The 24,245-nt window shown below is 40.9% G+C and overlaps 1 protein-coding gene across 8 annotated transcripts in view; it reads right to left on the bottom strand.

Annotated features, from left to right (window-relative positions):
- The window catches only part of DST (dystonin), a 450,811-nt gene that overhangs the window by 331,475 nt on the left and 95,091 nt on the right, over positions 1 to 24,245 (bottom strand). The gene's annotated exons all lie outside the window — the stretch shown is intronic.

The following is a 24,245-nucleotide window of genomic DNA, read 5'->3' as shown; positions in this document are numbered from 1 at the left end:
ACTAGTTAAGGAACGTGGTGTCATTCGAGGAGACTCTATAACTGAATGCATTAAGCATTAAAACTTTACTACTAAATGATGATTTCTAATCACTCAACGTGTATAAATAATCACCAAATAAGTAAGGGTCATGGGTCAAAATAATCAAGTACCTATTCTGTTAATGACTATTTATGGATAAAATTAAGCCTTCTATTTTCTTATTAAATATTTAGAAATCTCTATAAACTATTTACCATGAATATAATCACAAACACACCGGAGCAAAACAAAACATATATACAGAACAAAACTGCAACAAACAGCAAGAATCATTCATGTTTTCTGTATTCCTTGAGAAGTCTGATGAAACCTGTGAGCTGTATACCCAAATTGTACCAAGACACACAAAGTTTACCTTTGAATCCTGGCAACGCCCACACCCTTTAACCTCACCTTACAAACACCAAACCTAGGGGCAATTTTAAAAATGCTTTTCATTCTACTGCCAGACTGCATTAAAAAGTCGCTAAATATGCGTTCTGCCCATAAGACATTAGAACAGTGACTTATACATAAAAGGTTAATAATCGCAGCCAGTGAGAAATAAATGAATATCAGCATTACTAATAAGACGCACTCCACAAGAGGACTTGCAACGGCAGTGGGGAAGAGTCATACCCCACAATGCGGGGCAGACTGTTTTTCAGATTAGAATTGACCAAGACCAAGAGAACTGACACATCAAAATGTCAACTTTTTCAGTCTATCTTTCAGTCTACCTTTTCCCTCACAAGTTTCTAAGCACTTCAGCACTCAGTGAAAGCTAATGTCAAATGCATGTCTCAATTTGATCATAGAGTATTTTAATCCACTGTCCATTGCCAGTTTGTTGGGGTGCCTTCCATGTGCTGTGATGCTGAAAACCGTTCCACCTTCTTTTCCAAAAACACTGGGGATGCCCATGGCGAGTGGGTTTCGTTGGTGTTTGGAGATGGAGGAAGAGTAGTCAGAAGGACCTGGGGAGCCATTTCTTAAAAATAAGATTTTAAAAGACACTGAAAACCTTGCAAATAGCCGCAAAATGCCATCTGATACAGCGCTAGAAAAGGTGTGCCCCATTTATGGAGGTCTAGACAAAGACATGTACATGCAAATATATATAGTAGGATGGGGAAGTAGATCTATGTGTCTATATTTATAGGTTAAGTATTAAGGTGGCGGAAGGACCTTGGGCCTCTACTCAAACACTCCCTCAATGCATGAATACTTTCTTTTATTAAATTGGAACTCTATGATGCTCACTCTCCCGACACAACGGCTGGAGCCAAAGTGGGTGAACAAGTAAATGTGGTGAAGAAAGCTGATGGTGCCCGGCTATCAAAAGAGTTAGTGACTGGGGTCTTAAAAGGTTTGAAGATAAACAAGCGGCCATCTAGCTCAGAAGCAACAAAGTCCATATGGGAGAACAAACCAGCCTGTGTGATCGAGTGGTCCCGAAGGGATCAGTTACCAGGCATCAAAGAACAAAAAAATCATATCATTGACTGCACACCTCCATGATAGGATCTCTGAAGACAAATGGGTGCATAAGCAAATGTGGTGAAGAAAGCTGATGGTGCCCGGCTATCAAAAGAGATAGTGTCTAGGGTCTTAAAGGCTTGAAGGTGAACAAGCGGCCATCTAGCTCAGAAGCAAAAAAGCCCACATGGAAGAAGCACACCAGCCAGTGCGATCACGAGGTGCCAAAGGGACCAGGTATAAAGGCATCATGCAAAAAAAAAAAGATATATGTGTGTATATGTATATATGTGTGTGTGTCTATATATATGTGTGTATATATATACATGTGTGTATATATGTATATATATATATATATACATACACCATATTGAATGAAGGGGGAAGTGCAGAGTGGAGACCCAAGGCCCAAGTGTCGGCCAATGGAGATCCCCTCATAGAGGGGTTTAGGAGAGGAGATGGGTCAATCAGGGTGCGAGGTAGTACCGATGAAGAACACAGCTTTCCCCCGGGTCCTGGATGCTTCCTCCCCCCAACTACCATGATCCGAATTCTACCTTGCAGGGCTGGACAGGGCAGAGGTTGTACACTGGTGCATATGAGGGCTGGAGGCACAGGGAATCCAGGGTGGATGATACCTTCAGGACCAGGGGTGTGAGGGGCGATGCTGGGAGAGTGAAGGGGGAGTGGGTTGAAAAGGGGGAACTGATTACAGGGATCCACATGTGACCTCCTCCCTGGGAGAGGGACGGCAGAGAAGGGGGGGAGGGAGACTCCGGATAGGGCAAGATATGACAAAATAACGATGTATAAATTACCAAGGGCACATTGGGAGGGGGGAGCAGGGAGGGAGGGGAAAAAAAAAAGAGGACCTGATGCAAAAGGCTTAAGTGGAGAGCGAATGCTTTGAGAATGATTGGGGCGGGGAATGTATGGAGGTGCTTTATAAAATTGATGTATGTATATGTATGGACTGTGATAAAAGTTGTGTGAGTCCCTAATAAGATGTAAAAAAAAAAAAGAATGTACACATGTGCTTTACACAATTGACGTATGTATGGATTGTGATAGGAGTTGTATGAACCCCTAATAAAATGATTTTAAAAAACCAAAAAAAAAAAAAAGGTGTGCCCCTGCAGTTGGAAGGCATTTAGAGCAAAACTGCGGGCGAGCTGCCTCATCACAGTAGAACTGATCTTATGGCGTGGATCAAGTATGTCCTGGAGGTGTGCATTTGCTGATGGGGATCAACATAGAATGAGAGGAGACCGCTGTAGACATTCATTAATAGCCAGACACAGAATGTACAGAGAACAAGTCTAGGAAACCTGGAAGTCATCAAAACACAATGGAATGCTATTCTGGGCATTAGTGAGCTGAAATGTGCTAGCACTGGCCATGATAATAAAGTGGACAAAGACCTGGAGCTAGAAAATCTAAAATGGAGTGAACATGTGCACCATTTCTCAAGCTGAAAGTACTGCATAACATATCCAAGCCTTGAGTTCTAATATTGAAGGATTCTGAGATAAGGTAAGGGAGCATAGGTAGAGATTTGGACAGAGCCTAGACAGAATACACAGCAACATCCGGGGACTACATTTCCCAGAACCCCTTGTGACCCCCCATAGAAGTTCCCTTGTCAGTGAGGATTCCTGAAAGTCCCAGACACAGAAATTCTTAAAAACACTGAGCATGCATGCGGGAGACAAGAGACACCACGGCTGGTCATGCAAGCTAGTGAGGATTTCTTCCTCCTGGGTTCTTGACGCCCTATGTCTACCAAAGTCTCCTCAAGTCCTTTCCTTGGTAAGGCAAGAACGTGAATTCCAGTAACACGTGCTTTGCATGAAATAGGGCACTTACTGACGGAAACCAAAGACTGCAAATTTCAGTATGGATTCGATGTCAACCTCAAGGAAACAAAAATCCACATAACTGGACCAAGATGAGATACATGGTGAAAAGATTCAAGCTGTCACTGACTTAGCTCCATACTCAACCTCTGAGGAAGTAGCAGTCAAGAAATTAGACAGCATACTGCATTCAGTAAACCTCCTGAAAAGACACCTTTATTTATTCAATTAGTTTTAATATCTAAAGGTGAACAGAAGTGGCTCCAGCACCTTTATTTATTCACTTAGTACTAACATCTAAAGATGACATATTATTTCCACATGAAGGGCTATAGTGTACGTTCTTGGGAAATGAAGAACTTCTCCCCGTTCAAGTTATAAATTAATTTACACTTATAGCATTGTTAGAAATATTTATAAACGTTTATACAGCATATAATACAAAAATATTTGTAGAAATCTTTTTTTCTGTGTACAATGTAAGGACAGACAGTTTCTTGGTTTTCTTGCCTTTTAAAAAGTGTTGCTGATGCAATATATACTTCCAACAAAGCTATGTTATGTTTTGTTCGTTTTTAAAAAACAACTTTTATTATGTATATTCCAATTTTATTTTTTATAAATAATTTTAGTGGGGGCTCTTATAGCTATTTTAACAATGCACACATCAATTGTATCAAGGACATTTGTACATATGTTGCCATCATCATTTTCAAAACATTTCTTTCTACTTGAGCCCTTGGTATCAGTAACTATTTTTCCCTTCCTCCCCCTTCTCACCCTAATGAATCAGATAAATTATAAATTATTGTTTTCATATCTTACACTGTACCTGTCTCCCTTCACCCACATCACTGTTGTTCATTCCCCTGGGGGAGAAAGGGTACAGGGGGGACATTATACATCAATCTTTGTGTAGAACCCCTTTCTCCCCCTGATCCCCCACCTTCCCCCTACCCTCATGGTATGGCTACTCCCTTAACTGTTCCTGAAGGGTTTACCTGTCCTAGATTCTTTATGTAAGGAGCTCTTATATGCTCTGTTCTAGCTGGATTTGTAAAGTAGAACTGGGGTCATGATAGTGGGGGTGAGGGAACGATAAAGAACTAGAGAAATGTGTATTTTGTTGGTGTCTCACTGCACCCTGGTTGACTAATCCCTTCCTTGTGACTCTTCTGTGAGGGGATTTCCTATTATATACAGATGAGCTTTGGGTCTCCACTCCAAACCCCCCTTGTTCACATCAATATGATTGTTAGTTTGGGTTCTTCTGAAGCCTGATACCTGATTCTGTCAACACTTCATGATCACACTGGTTGGTGTGCTTCTTCCATGTGGGCTTTGTTGCTTCCCTGCTAGATGGTTGCTTGTTTAACTTCAAGCCTTTAAGACCCCAGATGCTATATCTTGTAATAGCCAGACACCATCAGCTTTCTTCACCACATTTGCTTATGCACCCATTTTGTCTTCAGTAATCATGTCAGAAAGGTGAGCATCACAAAATGCCAGCTTATTAGAACAAAGTGTTCTTGCATTGAGGGAGGACATGAGTAGAGGCCCAATGTCTATCTGCTGCCTTAGTAATATTTACCTTATAAATATATGTACATAGGCCTATATCCCTATCATTATATATTAATATATTTACATATGTGCATGGCTATATTTACACCTCTATAAATGTCTTTTGCCTCTGAGTTCTTTCTTCTATTTCCTTTTACTTTCCTCCTGTCCCACTATCATGTTCAACTTTCATTCAGCTCTCAATAATTCTTCTCAGCTACATTCCCTTTGAATGAGTCCCACCAGCCATTATACGCCCTCCTTACAATTGATTTTAGATCTCTTGTTGTTCCCTTGTCCCTGAGTTTCTTGGCTCCCCACTCCCTTTACTCTACCTCCCTGTCTCCCACTGGAACTGCCCGCCCCGCCCCGTTGTTTTCTCCTTGGGATTGTTTATCTTGCCTATCTTATGACAGACATAAAAAGAAGGGGGGAAAGAGGCCTATAAAGAGTTCCAGGCCTCCAACTTCATTTTTAAGTAATGTTGAAAGTCTTTTAAAAGAACACAGGGAGAAGCTGAAATCTTTTATAATGTGACTGTGTCCCTTTTTCTTTTCTAAAAAATTAATTAAACCCAAACCTCACATCCAATCTCAAAAATAGGGAACAAAGGTAACCCCTAGGACATGATCTATGCCTTAACAGAGCATTGGGTCAGTAATTCCAACAAGTATTCTTTCATTCAACAAATAGTGGCTGAGAGTCATGCACCGAGGGTAACCATCAAGATTTATCCAACATTTATCTCCAAAAATCTCTTTAAAGTGTTAAAGAGCCTGACCCAAGCTATGAAGATGAGCCTGACCCAATTGTCTCATACACCTGTGAAAGTTGGGCACTGAATACTGACAGTATTATATAAATTACACTACTGGTAAAGAATGTGCCTCAGATGGGAAGACAGCAAGACCGCTCACATGCACTTGGACATTTTATCACCATAGAAGAGTCTCCGGAGAAGGCAGAGGGTCAGCGACAGAGAGGAAGACATTCGCAAGATGGATTATAGCCGTGTCTGCAACAACAGACCGAAGCATGCCAACAACTGTGGGATGGCCAGGCTGGGCTTTGTTTCCCATGGCACCTAGGATCACTGCGCCACAATCAACTGGACAGCACCTATCAAGTCTTTTAATGAAAATGTCATTGAGAAACCCTTCCCACCTAAGCTGTGAGTCTCATCCTGCCCCTCCCAACTTAATTTTCTTGTCCAAACTCTGTACAAAGGAAGAAACATGATTTGAGTCCTTCGAGGATGCTGTTTTGATGTGGTTTCCATCAAACAGCAAAAAATTCTTCGGAAAAGGTTAGAGGGATGGAAATAACCAGCTTCAGTGTACATACTTAGACCCAAAAGGACAATACGTTAAGGAACCACAGCTTCACGTTTGATATGTTTATTAAAGGGTTCTCTGATTTTGCAGCAATAGTTGTTTACTTGCTCATGTACAGTGTTCATTTTACTATTCTTTAAAACTTTTATTTTTTTAATAATTCTATTCCAGAAGTGTGAACAAAAGCATATCTGAGACAGACAAGAACACTATGCTTTTCAAGGTGGTTTCTGAACAGTACAGTCATTAAAAATCTAATTCTTTCTTAGCTCAGAAAATAAACTCTAACTTCAGACTAGCTTTCTAAATTCAAATAAATAATTAATAGAGTCTCTATACATAAATATTCCACAATCTATAACTAATGACAATTCCAATTTTTTTATTGCTTAAGATGCTATGTCATCAAGTCTCTGGAGGAAGAAAACAGATCTTAAAATGAAACATTACATTGTAGCATTGTTGCTTTAAAGCTACCATGAAGGAATAGAAATGAACTGCAATTTGTAAATTTTCATCAGAGAAAACACTGTTTAAAATGCTAACATTGCCAATGACTGAGTTTAAGGTGAAATTCCTAGCTTTGGGGGCTGAAACCAACATAGCTGCTTTAAGGTTTCTAAACGGAACATTTTATTTTGATCCAGGCCGTCAGCCTACATTGCAGCATAAGAATTTAAATAACTCTTCCAGATTTAACTTAGTCAAGCTAAGTGGGGCCTGATCCAGCACACCAAAAACACCACAGTAGCTGCTGCTGAAATAGCAATGGTGGATGGAAATGCAGCACGACCTTCAAGACACCACCATCAGGACAATCCGAGGCCTTTCCCCTCTCTACAGTCCCATTTTGCACAATCACATTATTTAGCTCTGAATGAATTGACCGTTTCCTTCTACCCTCTCAAGAAAACATATTACTACATTGAGTAATGGAATTTTTTTTAAATTAAAAGGTCATTTTACTGGGAGCTCTTACAACTCTTATTACAATCCATATATCAATTGTATCAGGCACATTTGTACATATGTTGCCATCATTCTTCTCTAGACATTTACTCTTTAATGAGTTCTTGGTTATCAGCTCTTTTTGCCCCTCCCACCCCCCAACCCTCGTGACCCTTGATAGACTATTATTTTCATATCTCACACTGACTGCTGTCTCCCTTCCCCATGGTTTCTGTTGTGCTTCCCCTTGGAGGGGGTGGTGATTATGGGTCGATCATGATGATTTTTCCCCTTCCTTTCCTCCTCTCACCCCTCCCCCCTATCCTTTTGGTATTGCTATTCTAAGAGTAATGGAATTTTTTAAAGAGAGCTTTAAAAAAAGGAAAAAGAAAAGAAGCAGATCAACTGTGGAAACCAAAAAGCCAAAGATAAGTGACTTAAATAGAACGGGCTAAACCCTTAGCCAAACATGATTCACACCTTGGAGTCCCAAGAAGTTCAGTAACCGGTAGCACCAGGTAACTCTGGAAGCTGGGATCGGGACAGGAGTGGGCCTGAGCCAGAAGGGAGAAATCTAGGATTCCTCTCTCCAACTCTACCGAGCCAAAGGCCTGCCCAACCCTCCAAAAGCTGGGAGGCTATTATATGTGGGGAGAGTGAAATACAGAAAGGCTCTCCCATCTATGCAAGATGAGGCATGGGTAAGAGAAGTGATTAAAAAAACTCAATATCCTCCAACCATCTTGCACCAACCAACCCAATAACCAGAACACTAGCGGAAAGGCATGTTACCTCCAGGATGGAGTGAGGAAGATTGATCTATCAGGAATTAGACTAGCCCAAAAGAAAAGACCTTAAAATACTGATACCAGGGGTTCCCCGATGCAATGACTCCACCAGATCATCTTACAGAAAAGCTAACTTTGACAAGTAGACCATAGAGAGAGCTCTCACACGCGGCATTTAAACACGAGCTGGCAAAGACCACAAGATAGGTGAGGAGAGCCTCTTGTGTAGAAGTAGAAAACAAGGCAAAGCAAGGTTGTCAATTTCTTCTTAAAGTAATTCAGAGGAAATGTAGTCAAGAGATGAAAAACTAACAAAAACCTAATATCCTCAGTGAGGGACAATAATGCACCCACAAAGTAGGAATTGACTTTGTTGTTCGATGGTCCCAACTCACAGGGACCCGATGTACAACAGGAAGCAGCCCAGACCCGTCCTGCAGCCTCCTCACAGTGGCTGCGATGTTTAAGCCCGCTGTGGGGGACCCTGTGTCACTCCATCTCATTGAGGGTCATCTGCTTCACTGACCCTTTTTCAAGCTTGCTGCAGAAAGTCATGCGACCAGAATGATCAGAGAAAAATACGAGGGTCTTCAAAAGCTTCATCATGAAATGGAACTAAAATGCAATGAAATTTCTACATGAATTTTTAAAATATATATTTAAAAGTTGTTGGCTGCCATCAAGTCAGTTCCAGCTCATAGCAACCCTATGTTTAAAGGTATCTCTTTTAAAACATCCAATATTTTATTTATAAAATAGAAAAAACATTTTTTAAAGGAATATACGAGTCCAGATGCTTTTCAAGACAGTGCGAGAAAAGGGGAGAAGACAGTAGACTGTCCATTTTTATTATAAATCCTTCTGTACGGCTTCATGGTTTAAAACTGTGTGCATACTTCACTGAGAAACTAAAGGCTACTCATATAGGACTCAGTGTTTGATACGTCATGGGAATAAAATTGTGATACAATTTTTGTAAAAGTACCAAATGTACTAAAGATTCCTAATCCTGTCATTATATAACAGATATTAATAAAAACTAAAGTTGACTCTTAGTTTCTTAATATCTTTCCCCACTTCTATTTCTTGAGCATTTTCTCTTTTGTTTATATTTTACATTTAAGAGAGAATTAGAAAATAGGTTTGGAAACAAAGTATTATAACACCTACAAAAAAAGAATGACATGCTGAGTGATATATTTAAATTTTAGAAAAACAATTCTATAAATAAAATCGTATTTTCTGATTTCCATGGGTAACGAGCAAATTTTTTAGCTTTATAAATTTGTGTCATGCATCCTAAATTTCTTGGAGAAGAAGGGTAGGATTAAATCAATCTGTTAAATTTTGTAATAAGGCAAAACTCCTTAGCAAACATCACTTCAGTAAAATGCAGCATGTAAGATTACAAATAAATATTTTTGTTTGGGTTTCAATGTCACCAGTTTTTAAACACAAACAGAACATAGTAGAATTCAATAAGTAGGCATTATACCAAATACTGGCTCACACTGCTAGCTGGACTCTCAGCAGAATCTCAAAACAAAGACTTCTTTTAGGACAAAGCATGAGCTCATGGGAACGTGCTAATTTATCTCGAATAGCACATTGTCCAACTTTTTAGTAGCAAGACCTTTCCCCTCGCTCTATGCACCCAACACCCAGTGATATGCATGGAGCCTGATGTAGGGAAAGGGCACCATGTGGCCCCTAGTCAAAGGAAAAATGCATGTCTGCCTTTTAATGTTTGCCACCTGGCTCCCAGCCAATCCAGCATCAACACCGCCATTCACGAAGTACTGGACGACTCCTTGCCTTTAGTGAATTCCACGCTTCTGAAAAGGTCAAAAATCCACTTGAGAAGAGGGGAATCATTATAGGCAGTCCCTGGATGACAGAGGATACCTGTTTCTGAGTGTGTGTTCATGTCAAACGTGTAGGCAAGTCCGAACAGGCTCTTCTTTAGCTTTCCTTTAGTGCTCTAAGAAGGGGGGCTCTGGTAGCACAGCGGTGAAGCGCTCAACTGCTAAGCAAAAAGCTGATGGTGTGAACCCAGCAGCCACTGCACAGGGGAAGATGGGCAGTCTGCTTCCGGCACGGTTTACAGCCGTGCCAACCCTGTGGGGGCAGTTCTGCCCTCTATGCCATGGGGGGGTTGTTAGAATTCGACGTGAGGGCACTGGATCCTCATGCAAAATAAGCAGGTGTTCACTCTGGTTTGACATCCTGTTGAAAAATATCCTTTCCACCACATATATACTGAATCATAAACTGTTTGCATAAGGCACAAAAGAATCGCCTGGCAAGCTTCTTAGAGGTGGGTTATAACCCGGTACACAAGGAAGTTTCAAATCATTCCTGGAAAAATTCCATTATCTTTTAATTCCACCTTTCCATGAACTTTCTGAAGCGCTCTGGTGTTTGGGACAAAAATAAAATTCTCAGCAGGGGGTAGAACAAAACCAGAAACCCATTCCCAGGCCTAAAGAAAGGGCCTTTTAAGCTGCATATACAACAAGAGAATGTTGTTGCGATTAATCATTTGTTTCAGGTTAAGGGTTGGTTCACTCATTTCAAGTTGAGAGCAAATTTACATAACGTTAGAGGCAAGTATGTACGTAACGTGGGAACTGCCAGTGTTCTTAAAAACTGTGCAGGATACAGAACTATGATCGTACAGTGAAAGAGTAAACTACTGACCAATGACCCAAATCACTCTACTATCACTTAAATGAAAACCTTACAATATGGCTGCTATTGGGGATGGGGGTGGGGGGAGTCCTTAATATGTACTAGTCACTGAACTAAATGGTATATATATGTCACCCCATGTGATCCTACTAAAACCCTCTAACTGCATTATTATTACCTTTATCTTTCAAGTGACAAAAGTGCAGTGTCAGAGAGCCAGGATTATAAAACCCCTGTGCTCTAAAAACACCTAAACTCTAGATCTTGGGCAAAGACACTAACTGGTGATCTGGAAACAGCTGACCCCTTTAGAAATCAAGTTCAAAGCTTGGGCTACTACTGTATTTGAAGCTTTGCTTTGACTTCAGAAGAACTGTGCCCCCCTTCCCCCTTAATCTATAAAAGGAGTCACTCTCGCTTAGACACACCTTCTGTGTTTAAGCAACTACAAAACACAATAAAGAATGACTTTCAGGAGAGTCTTACACTGCACGTCCTGACTATAAGTATCTTCTGTTCAAGCTTCTCGCTGCCATTTTATTTTGATAGAACCCTTAAAATGTCCACACAACCATTTCCAATGCCGACAGGGTCAAAGGTCCATTTCAAATAGAAGCCTGAGAGGGGATGTTATTCCATCACATCACTACGCCTCTTAGATGAATTTATGGGCAGGCCAAGCTGGCCAGAGAGTCAACACTGTTCCTAGCAGAGCACGAGCTCAATGGAATCACCCGGACTGTCAGGCTATGTCCAAGCTGTCACCTGCTCTTGAATGAAAGCTCACGACGCAGTGCCACAGGAACACATGGTTCGTGGGGGAACCTGCCAGGGCAGACTCACTTTCCTTTGACCCAATCTCCCAAAGCAAGTGTGACTGGTGCTGAAAACAAAAGCAACTTCCCCATCAGAAATGATGGCAAAGGAAGGAAGGGCAAGGACCACAACTCCATTTCACTGACCCTTCCAAAGTCCTAAATACAAAACACATGATCAGTAACAGCTAGACCAATAATATACCTGTTTTGTTATAAATACAAAAAAACCCACATGACCATATTCTGCCTTTCAGTCTATTACAATTCAGCTGTTTGCTTTGCTGCATGAATTTGAGGAGCTCATTCAACTCAACTGCCTTCATTAATGTCATGAAGCTCTCAAGATATACCATCCTACTGTGCGCACATAAAAAAAAACTATCAAAGACTCTACCTGATTTTTACCCGAAGGATTGAGTACTGGGTAATTAGACTGAACACCTGTCAACGCTGCACTCAGACGGACTTGAACAACAGCTAAATTCTGAAAACCATGCTACTTCCACAACTCTCAAGTACTGCTCTGGGAAAAAGATGGTATAAAATTGAAAAAATACAAACACATTATAAGAAGCAGCTTTAAGGTAGTTGTGGAACTAGTTACACAGAGATAAATGCTTTGGTGCCACTGGCATGTCTCTTGAAATATTAATTTTGAAAAAGCAATGTCAAAACAAATTGCTTGCTCCAAAAACATTCTCAATTTTCCAGGACTTTTAAAGATATCTTAATGTCATTTGAATATTAAAATGTCTTTACTTTTGTGGTAGTTACATAATCATTTGTAAATTTGAGGATCAAGAGTGAAGGGGTGGGGTCTAGTCTGTCAATGGGATCACAGCCAATGAGGCCTCTGGGTGGGCACAGTCTTCTGAGGATTCTGGGAACTCCTGTATTTCCTCCTTGGAGACCAGAGACACTTCACTCTCTCTCAGCTCACTCCCTGTGAGACACTGCAGCTGACAAGACACATGGAACTACCTTAGTGCCCTGAGCTGGAGAAGCCACATGGACCGACCCTGATGCAACCAGACCCCTGAAGCTGGAGAAGCCATGTAGAGACACCTGTCAGTGCTGAGATGCTTACACCGCCACTGGATCCATAGACGTCAACCACTGGCTTGTGAACCTCCTGCATTCGGCTTCATTGCATGTGTTCCATGAGTCTGAAGAGGGCTTTATAGATTGGTATCAGACATATGGGCTAATACCAAACTTACAGGCTTGGAGTGGACTGGGTTGAGATGCTTTCTTAATGTAAAATTACCCTTTACAGAAAACTATCTCTTATACACATATAAGTGTCCGGAATTTGTTTCTCTAGTCTATCCGGACTAACACACTGCTGTAATCATTAAAATCTGAGGACATAAAATATCGCTTATTTTAAGTGCCACAGCAATAGTTCATTTCTTGAGAGTCATATATGGGCGTTCTAACAAAACATGGATGTACATTTTCCCACAGGAGATAACAAAAGGATTAAAGCAATCAGACTCTCGGCATCTATTGTTCAAATAAGCCTTTTACTATGGTAATAATTACCAGAACCCCTTGTTGTTGGGTGCTGTCTTGTCAGTTCCAGCTCCCAGCAATCTGTGTTCACCAGAATGAAACCAAGTCCACTCCCGCCAGACTCTCCCCAACCTTGTTACGTGTGGGCCCACTGCTGCAGCTGCTGTCGATTCATCCAATTGAGGGTCTTTATCTTTTCCACTTACCATCTACGAAGAGTCCCTTACTAATAAGAATACTTTTTAAGACGCTGTATAATGGCATAGTGGGTTACACAATGGGCTGCTAACTTCCAGGTTATCAGTTGAAAACGACCAGCCACTCCACAAGAGAAGATGAGGCGTTCTTCTCCCATAAAGGGTTCAACTAGCTGAATTCCAAAGGGGCAGTTCTACTTTGTCCTATGTGGTCGCTATGACTCAGAATCAACTCAATGGGTGAGTCTGGTTTTCTGGTTAGTGGTGGAGGGGATTACTGCAGGGCTCCCAACGGCAAGGTGAGCAGTAGGAGCCCACCAGCCACCCCACGAGAAAAAGACTAGGCTTTCTGCTCCCGGAAGATTGACAGCCTGTCCCCCAAGGGACAGTGAACTCTGTCCTACAGGGTCACAGTAAACTGGACCGGATTTGATGACAGTGAGTTCATAAAAATGTTGAATCATCAAGAGGGAGGTGGGGCGGGGAGGGAGGGGGGGAAATGAGGAGCTGATACCAAGAGCTCAAGTAGAAAGAACATGTTTTGAGAATGATGATGGCAACCTATGTACAAATGTGCTTGACACAATGGACATAAGTATGGATTGTGATAAGACCTGTAAGAGCCCCCAATAAAATTTTTTTAAATACCACAAGAGCAAAAAAAAAATGTTGTATCAGCAGAAGTTGACTTTTTTTTAACAGGTGGAAATTGAATTTTACTTTCTATTTAATTGGTCTCATTTTTTTCCTCCTCTTTTGGTATTATTTTTCCAATATTTATGTTCTTAACTCCTTTCTCAATTGCAACCATCCCTCATGCGTGCATCTGTGTCGACATGCATGCTTCAGTGGTACTGCTCCGGGGGTAGTATAAGATTCTAAATAATCCTGATGTATCATTTCAAGCTGAATCTGCTTCGCGGATTTTGAATTTAGCTTTCAACAACTAGATTACAGTGATCTTTTTGAAATCTGGACTCATTCACCGAATTTCTTTTGGAGTATAAACTATGGAATTTATGGCTAAACCTTTCCCATATGTTTAATAATAAGTACACATGCACAGTTAGACATTTGTTAATGAAAAATAACTGCATTTTTAAAAAGCTTGTTGTCTGGGTGAAATTTTTAAAAACATTTTATTAGGGGCTCATACAACTCTTATCACAATCCATACATATATCAATTATGTAAAGCATATCTGTACATTCTTTGCCCTCATCATTTTCAAAGCATTTGCTCTCCACGTAAGCCCTTTACATCAGGTCCTCTTTTCCCCGCCTCCCTCCCCTCTCCCCCGTCCCTCATGAGCCTTTGATAATTTCTAAATTATTATTTTGTCATATCTTGCCCTGTCCAACGTCTCCTTTCACCCATTTTTCTGTTGTCCGTCCCCCAGGGAGGAGGTCCCATGTAGATCTTGTAATTGGTTCCCTCTTTCTAACCCCCCTCTCACTCTACCCTCCCAGTATTGCTACTCACACCCTGGTCCTGAAGGTATCATCTGCCCTGGATTCCCTGTGCCTCCAGCTCCCATATGCACCAGTGTACATCCTCTGCTCTATCCAGACTTTCAAGGTAGAATTCGGATCATGATAGTTGGGGGTGGGGGAGGGAGGAAGCATTTAGGAACTGGAGGAAAACTGTATTCTTCATCGGTGCTAGACGGCACCCTGACTGACTCATCTCCCCTACACTCCTCTGCAAGGGGATTTCCAGTGGCCGACAAATGGGCTTTGGGTCTCCACCCTGCACTTCCCCCTTCATTCACTCTGGTAATATTTTTTTTGTTCTGATGATGCCTTATACCTGATCCCTTTGACACCTCGTGATTGCACAGGCTGCTGTGCTTCTTCCATGTGGGCTTTGTTGCTTCTGAGTTACAAGGCCGCTTGTTTACCTGTCTGGATGAAATTTTACACAGCCAGCTAGTTTTCCATTCCACAGTGAACACCGACTTAAGTTTCATGGCATTGATCACAATCCCCACAACTTAACTCTTCCCTGGGTCCTCCTACTTCCATTCCTCTTGCTCTCCTCCCCTTCCAGCTTGCTGAGCCTTGCTTTGGGCACATGCTGTCCTTCAAGTCCCTCGGGGTTGGCTGCTGTGAGGCGCATCCTCCTCCCTGGTGGCAGTGGCCACTTTAGAGGCCTGTCTAAAGCTGGGCTGAGAGTTGATGCTCCTGGGTGGGCTTAGTTCCAGGCTTGAAGAGTGTCTCAGGGCCACAGTTTGAGATTCGTAAGTCTTTAAGCCAAATTCCAAACATTTGGATCAGTTCTTACATTAAATTACTGTATGAATCATGCTCTTCATGTAGTTTCAAAGGAAACGGGCTCATCTGGGACTGGGAAACAAATGAGAGCCGAGTTTTGATTTCCTGTTAGCAAATCAAATGCCTTCCTTCTGACTCAGTTTGTTTATATAAAAGCAAGATAAAACGTAGGATCGTTGGAAAATCAAACTCATTATGTGAAGTTAAAAATCCCCATGCTATTTTGTAAAAATTGACCTAAATGTTACCTGTAATTAGAAAATAGTATCGCCATGAAATCCAAATACTATCTATCCTCTGAGCTGGAAGAGTACAAAAACAAGCTGATCTGAAGCTAATATCTAGTTAAACATGCAAAAGCCATAACCTGTTAGGCAAAAGCGGTCTGATAAGGAAAACTCAATATCTTCATGAAGTGGAGAGAGCGATACAAAAGAGGTCAGACTGCAGCGGTGAGACAGTTGCAAAAACAAGGCAGTCGTGATGAGTTCCGGTTCTCAAATGGATTTACTACTATGTAGCTCACATGCACAATTTTTAGAAACATGGAATAAATAAAATTGTATCTTTTATTCCAGGGTCCCTTAGGTAGGTAGTTTATTGTGCCAACCTAGCCGATAAACACATATGGGGTTAAATGAAGGGCAGAGGGATAAATGGCTCAGTGAACCTCACCTTTCTAGTTCTCAGGTCTCTTGCTTTGTGATGGTCAGACCAGGGTGCAGCTGCCTTAGCCAGTTCCCTCCTTCAGCTGGCAAAGCTCACTCACTTCCTGCAAGACATCCCTGAGGAGAAGCCACATGGACCTCCCCAGATGCAGCCCTGGGTGCTGGAACAGCCGTGTGGAGATCACTGCCAGCACTGAGATGTTTACACGTTCAATGATTCGGCTTTCCTTCTGCAGTCAGCATCGTTGCGTGTGCTTTGTGATATGGAAGAGGACTTTGTGGATTAGTGTTGGACATATGGGTTAATGTTGGACTTGTAGGCTTGAGCAGCACTGGGTTGGGATATTTTCTTGATGTGCACTTACCATTTATATAAAACTCTCTCTTATACATGAGTTTTTGTGGATTTGTTTCTCTACAGTAACCAGACTAACACAGTCCCCTACCATGCCAAAAAAGAAACAAAATTTACAAATACATAATATCTTGTATAAATGTACAGTCTACAAATTCTCAAGTGAAAACCATGGTGATTGTAAGGCGACCCTATTACCGTCTAAAGCAAGCAGATAAGAAGTGTTCAGACAGTGAAAGATATCCACTTAGGATGAACTTTTCCAACAAAAGAAGGAATGGGATTAGAAAATATAAAAATCCCAGATTCAACTGCCAAGGAATGTTGTGGTCTTATCAATGGCATGAGCATAAACTGCAGGAAGAATTCATAAACTGGGGACCCGTGGTCAGTGTGGTGCAGAGGAAAGAGAAACTTAAAAGAGCAACAGTTTGGCAGCATTCATCAGCCATGTAGGTGCACAAGAGAGTGCTGAGCAGCTGCTACAGACCACCACCTGGTTGCTGGGCAGGGATCACTATTTGGGAGAGATGACTGTACAAGGCTGTTATTACTAGATGGTGATGATGATGGTGTTCATCATCATCATAAAGATATTCCCAAACCAAACCAACTGCTATTGAGTCAATTCTGACTCACCGCAAACTACAGGATAGAGTAGAATGACCCCATAGTGTTTCTGAGGTCGCACAGTTTTACAGAAGCAGACAGCCTCTTTTCTATGTGAAGTAGTTGGTGGATTCAGACCACCAATGCTTAACCCACTGTGCCACCAGCGATCCTTGATAAGGGTAATAACTTTCATTTTGTACCTAACTCTTTACTAGGTACAGTATTCACCCTCACAAGCCCATGTTAGAAATGTGAAACTGAGAGTGACAGAAGCTGAGCGATTTTGCCAGGTCATTTAGGTAGCAAATGACAAGAGTAATAAGTTGAATCCACCTCTAAGTCCAAGCCTATGTTCCACAAACCACTCAAATAATACTCTAATCACTATGATAATATTCTAGTCATTTACATAAGCTAGTAAAGTAAAAACAAGCATATTTCTGAGCTACGTTACAGGATGCTTAACTAAACATTGTGTTCATGGATCATAAGACTCAGCATGAAGGGGCTGTGGTAGCGCAGTGGGTTCTATCTACATCCACTGCTAACAGCAAGGTCAGTAGTTGAAAACTACCATCCGCCCTGATGAAGACTCACTGTGAGGGAAAGTCAAAAAGGTCTGCAATGAGAGTCCCAGTCCATATGTGCCCTAGTTTACTCCAAATGAAATGTGCTTCAACGGGTCTTTTCAATGCACAATGGCTGCACACAAGGTCTCTCCGCAATGTACTTCTTTTAATCTCATTAAGGTACCTTCAAAAGAAAATTCTTTTTTGTGTCCTGGGGTACAGGGTGGGGGTGATTATTAGGGTGGATGCCAAATAGTCATCAACACTCAAGCGGACATGTTAACTCACTGAAGCGTTGCGACAAGTTTACGTGAAAGACGCCCCACATAAGACAACAGGCCAGTGGACGCAGAGATGCATCAGGGTGAGATCCCAGAGCAGCGATCTTAAAAGATTTCCTCAAATCACAGAGGCTTATGATAAATCACAGAGGCTTATGATAAAGAAGGTTGAGGAAAATTGGAAACCACATAGGTAAGAAAAAGGCCAGGAAAGTTCCACTGAAGAAAAAATATATTTTTTTATCACATCTCCTCAATACACCTGCTCATTCTTCCAGGGTAGCAAGGGCTGTCCTATAAGGATTTCCTTGGGAAACCTTACCCCACCAACCCTATAACCCGTGAACCTATCCCTTCAGAGATATTTTTGTACCCCAAACTCAGAGAACACTGAAAAGAAACATGATTTGAGTCCTGTGAGGAATCCAGAATTGTGTTTTGGCATTGTACTGATCAAAGCACCACCTTGCAAATGGAATAGACCTAGATGGAAGGTATGTTAAGAAGCAATCACTTCACAGTTTGTATTTTCCATTATTATAAAGAAAAAATTACTTATAGGAAAGTATGGGAGTGAGAGTCTGTCATTTACCTAATACTTTTGGATCATTTCCTAAGTTACATACAATGGTGTATTAACCAGCACTTAAATATATATATATATATATATATATATATATATATATATATATATATATATATATATATATATATATACACACTATTGGAATTAAACTTGATTTTCCATAATGAGTAAGAAATATCCTATAACATGTTTTTCCTTAGTAAACCTTAGGGAAGGTTTTTAAATAAATGAGCACAGAAACTGGGCATTTTCTTCCAACTGCTGGCATTCTGTGTTTCTTGATAAGGAGTTCAGTGTTTTTGAGTAACAGCCGGTTGGCAAATCTGTTGCATGAGGCACACCATGACCGCCCAATGCAAAATTCATGGTGGCCGGCCTCCTGCACCACGGCTCCCGTGGCTGCTTGCAATGTCCAATCACTCAGCATTTGAAAGCAAAGGGAACAGCTGGGAGGCAGAAGTGTGTGAAGACTACCTATACTTATGGGCTCACGCCCCCAAATGTTCCCACTTTGTCTTGAAAGACACTAATCCCAGGGGTTCTTCTCTGGGCCCACCCTGAATTCCTTCCCCTCTCTCCCACTCCAATTCAGTCTTCTCAGCCACAAGTGTTCCAGGAATGGGGTTGGTATCAGGGCACAGATCTCAGCGGTCCCTCCCTGAGTGATGCATAACTTCAGCATAGTTCCTAACATCTCTTTCTACCTGCATGGCAGGGTGCTGTCTACAGCTTGAACCAAGGGGTATTCAAACCTTTCAATACTTTATTAAGCAACTGCTACATCTGACCAATTTTTTAAAATTTGTATAAACTTGTTTCACAATCTAGCCATTAGGTTGGTAGCAGACATTCAATTTTAAAATGAATCTGCACCTCCATCATAAATGTCTTATACTAATTAGAAACTCAACAAATTAGAGCCTTGGGTACAAGAGGGCTGCAAAAAGTTCACAGAAAAATGAAATTAAAAGATAATGGAATCTTCTGCTAATTTTTGAAGCCCCCTCATAGTTCTATTTGAAAGGGGGGGAAATACAAGTTGACTGCCAGCACACATTCCACTTAATCTCCCACCGTCCACATGGACAGCTGGGAAAATCACAGTCAATGTCCCCATTGATGACTCACTTTGTGGCAAGAGACTTAAGAAGCTGAAGTTAAATCTGGCACCACAGACTAAGACAGGAAGAGACCAGTCTAAATAGGTTGTCAACTATGAGTGTATTTTTTAACAATGTTTGTCCTACTTCATTTTTACTTGAGAAATTGCATGAACTGTTTAAAATTTTATGCAACTTTTGAATTTTAAATACACAGTTTTGTTTAGCAATATTATTTTACTTCCTTATACATGTTAGGCTATAGTACTTAATATATTAGGCTAAAAAAATAGGATGGCAATCTGTATTTGCCGTAAAAGAGCACATTTTAGGGAAAATGTTAAGGTTGTATTTACCTACAACATATCACCTGCCCACTGGACATAAAGACATTTCAGTAATGTACTGAGATCAAATGCTAATTTTCATAATAAGCCCAAATACAAACGGATTATTTCTAATGCTCCTTGGAGGTGAAGAGACTTTATCTCATGTACTTCGGGTTTATTATCAGGGAAAGCAGTACCAGAAAAGAACATCATGCTTGCTACAGTAGAGGATCGGTGAAAAAGCAGAGGATCCTCAAGGCAAAGCAGAGACCTGGACAGTGGCTGCAACAATGGGCTCAAACATCGCAACCATGGTGGGGGCAGTGTGCCACTCTTTAGTAGCTGAAGTCACGAAGTGGGGGTCAAATCAGCATCCCCTAAGAACAGCAACTTCAAGAAAGTTTCTCGTTCAGTCACAGGCACATATAAAAAACTGGTTATTATATGTAGCAAGTCCTATGTTTATCTCATTTCATCACCTAATCATTTTAAAATCCCCTTCTACAAAAAATTGTGATCATTGCATATTATGTTAAAGCAGGAAGGGACATCAGAAATAACCTAATGCAAACTACTAACTAGATACACTAAACGTCCATCACCACTATTAAGGAAAAAAATAAATAAATAAAAGTAGAGGCTCTGCCCCAGGTCTCAGTGAGGAACGACTAGCACCAGGCCTACTTGGGATGTCTGATCCCTGTGCTTCATCCCTCCCCACCAGCACAGGGTCTTCATTCGTTTGGTGGTGGTGGTGGTAGATGGCGCCAAGTGGCTTCCAACACATCCTAGCCACCTCCTGCATCAGCCTCCCAATCACTGTTATGCTGCAGCCACGCTGGACCAATCTATCTTACCCAGGGCCTTCCTTGTTCTCACTGACCCTCCACTCTGCCAAACACGATGTTCTTTTCCACAGACTGTTCTCTCCGGACAACTTGTCCAAAGTGAGACGAAACCTTGCCCTCCTCGCTTCTAAGAAGCATTCTGGTTCTTTCAGTAGAACGTTAACTAGAACGGTTTTAGATGGGATTCCTCGGGTTGATGAGGAATCCTTTCCAGAAAAAAAGCTTTATCTCCTGAACCTGCCAGAGACAAGGAAAATTGGAGCAGGACAGGGAGCAACTTTCCAATGCGGCATAAGCAGGAAGAGACTCAGCTAGGGATCCAAAGTCAGCCCATCTCCACATGCTACCAGCTTAGGCTGAGGTGGAAAAAGTTTCATTTCCCAAATAGAACTAAAAATTCACTGTCATAGAGTTGGTTCTAACTCTCAGCAAAATCCAGAGGACAGTAGAACTGCCCTTTTGGATTTCTGAGACTTTTAAATGTCTGTACAGGAGGAGACACCCTCATCTTTCTCTCGTGGAGAGACTGATGGGTTTGAACCAATGACCAATGACTTAGCATCTCAGTGCTTACATAGCCCACTAAGCCCTCAGGGCCCCTGGAGTGGAACTAGAGATACCCTTTCCCATATAGGAGCTGCAGGATGCTGCAGGCTCATCAGTATGACAATGTGGCTTCCTAGGAAAAGGGGTGTCTCAGTGGTTCTGAGAGAAAGTATTCTGTGACCCCAAGACAGTTCGCTGAAAAAGAAAGCTTGAACTAAATCGATGAAATAAGTTCATGGATATTGACTTTACTCACTTAAAATGAAGGGGCTGGGATGGGATTAAAAATAAAGACCTAAGCTATAACAACTGCTTTAATACTAAAATTATGTCTGCAGCATTTTCCCATTTTCCACATAATCTATCAAAAGTCTTCCTCCTTTTCAGCAACTCAGAATCTGACACATCGATTTCCAGCCTTTGTGACAACATTCTTTACTAATAGACAGTGATAAGAAATATGAATTCCTTGGTAAGAAAACAGCAAACATTCCAGACTTTTTAATGATGCTGATAACTTACATAAGTCTGACTGAGCCAAAGGGAGCCCTGGTGGGGCTGTAAGCATTGGATGTTTAACCGCAAAGTCTGGAGTTCAAACCCTCCAGCTTGCTTCAAGGAGGAAAAAATTCTGTGTCTGTGAAAGTTTACAGCCTTGGGTATCCTGTGTAGAGCTGCTGTGCATTGTAATCAACTTGATGGCAGCTGGACTGTTGTTGTTAAATAAGCCCTAGTGGCACAGTGTTTAGGCACCTGACTGCTAATGAAAGGTCATTGGTTCAAATCCACCAGTGGCTTTGAGGGAAGGAGAGACCATGGCTACAGGCCGCTTCCGTAAGACTGACTCACTGGAAACCCTATGAGGCAATTCTGTTAGGTCATCACTGCGGAGCTAAGAGCTGGAATCAAGCCCAAGGCAAACAGGGATTTGTGTTGCTTTAAAAAAAAAAGCTCTTGGCAGTTCTATAAAGTTCTACTTAAAGCTAAACATGGCTTTTCTTGATACCTGCTTGTCTGGAACTAAAATTACTCTGCTAAAAATAAAATCAAACAAGATTTTAGCTGCTTAAAAATTGAAGAAAAAATCACATGCAATTGGATTATAGTCAATTCTAGTTAAAACAAGAATGCACCCATAAATCTAAAGTAAAATATTTCAGGGAAAAAATGAATGGGGGAGGGAGGGAACATGAACTGAGTTATCTCATAGAAGAAAAAAATTGAGGCAAATCCTATAGTAAATGGCAAATTTTCCCCCAAGAGCAAATCTAAACAGTCATGCACTTACCAAGAAAATAATTTTTAATATTCTAAAATATTTATGATAATGAGGAAAATGTCTTCAATGTAGGAATATTATCAAGTATTTTCCAAAATCCTCATGCTATGCTAGACTGAAATAGTCAGTCATGAAATTACTTAAATCTCTTCAAGCGTCATTTATCTATTTAGATAACCCTCGATGCAATGATTATCATGCAAAAGCTTTACTTTGGAAAATTTCATTTTATATACTTAGTGGTTATACTATTTAAGAAATCCATGTTTGGCTAAAAGAACTACAAATAAAAACTTAAAGCATTCCAGCATATGCCCCCCTGCCCCATGGCCATTCTTTTACCTTACCAAACAAATAAATAAATAAATCCCATTACTCGTGCTAAAACATGACTGCTAGCCCTAAACATTCCTTTTGAACTGGTTATATTGTCTAACACTGTATCACTAATATAAAAATAAATTAATTACTGAGTAATTAGGAATATGAAAGCAGTAACTCTGATGACTCCAATTTAGATTAAATCGGATTAAACCTTAATTTCCTTTTACATAGATATATACAAAAATGCTTTGTTCTATGTTATTCATTTATTAAAGTACAAAATACATGTTAAAAGTACATGTGGGGAAATGAGCAAAGAAAAACTAGTGTACTTTGGTAAAATTTTCTTTGTTATTCCTACACGTTATTTTTATATTACATAGGATGCTGTCTCTCAATAATTAGGAAGCAAAAAATAAATAAACCTGATCAAAATGCTTCCACAAATGGAAGGACTGAGTGACAGAATGAATGCTTCCACAAATGGAAGGACTGAGTGACAGAATGCTTCTATTTAGGGATGTTACCGCACTAAAAATCAGCAGAGACTTTCCTGGTGACAGAAATAGCACCTGCCACTCACCGCCCCTCATAGCAGGGTTTGACCCCCTGTCACATTTATGACAGGCCAATTAAGAAAACTCTTCATTGAGGCCTATCTCCCCAGTCCTGCTCACAATGCCACGCTTCCTCCCACAGCATTTATCACAGCAACCGCTGCAGCTACGCTGTCAGGGAAGAAACCCCTAGCAAGCACAAGCCCAAGAAAATGAAAAGTGGATTTTCTTAAGACATATGCAAGAATATGAGAAGACACCAACGCAGATTCGAGGAGTGTAGTTTGGTCATGATATCTTTTATGTTAGCTGTCTAGTTAATCCATTCAGACATTATTATACAAAAACAGAAGTCAAAAATACATGCTGGAGCATTTAATCTCTTATTGGTACCGTACCGTACGCATGTCCAAACCACTTACAAAAATCTAGCAATATAATATACAGCAGAAGTAGGAAGCTGGTGAGCCGGTATGGTGTAGGTGAGAGATCAAGTTGAGCAGACTGCAGAGCCAAACAACCTGAGTGGCATTCCAGAATTCCATCTCTGGCAGGCACTAAAGCCCCGTGACTTGGGCAAGTCTCTTATACCTCTGGGCACTTATTTGTTCATCAGTAAAATAAGAATAATGATACCTATCTCATGGAGTCGGTATACGGATTAACTTAACATATGTAAAGAACTTACATCAGCATCTGGCAAGTCGT

Source organism: Tenrec ecaudatus, chromosome 7 (assembly GCF_050624435.1).
Source record: "Tenrec ecaudatus isolate mTenEca1 chromosome 7, mTenEca1.hap1, whole genome shotgun sequence".
In the NCBI taxonomy this organism is placed as follows: domain Eukaryota; kingdom Metazoa; phylum Chordata; class Mammalia; order Afrosoricida; family Tenrecidae; genus Tenrec; species Tenrec ecaudatus.
Note: the sequence above shows the minus strand (reverse complement) of the source record. Positions and strands in the feature narration are given on the sequence as shown.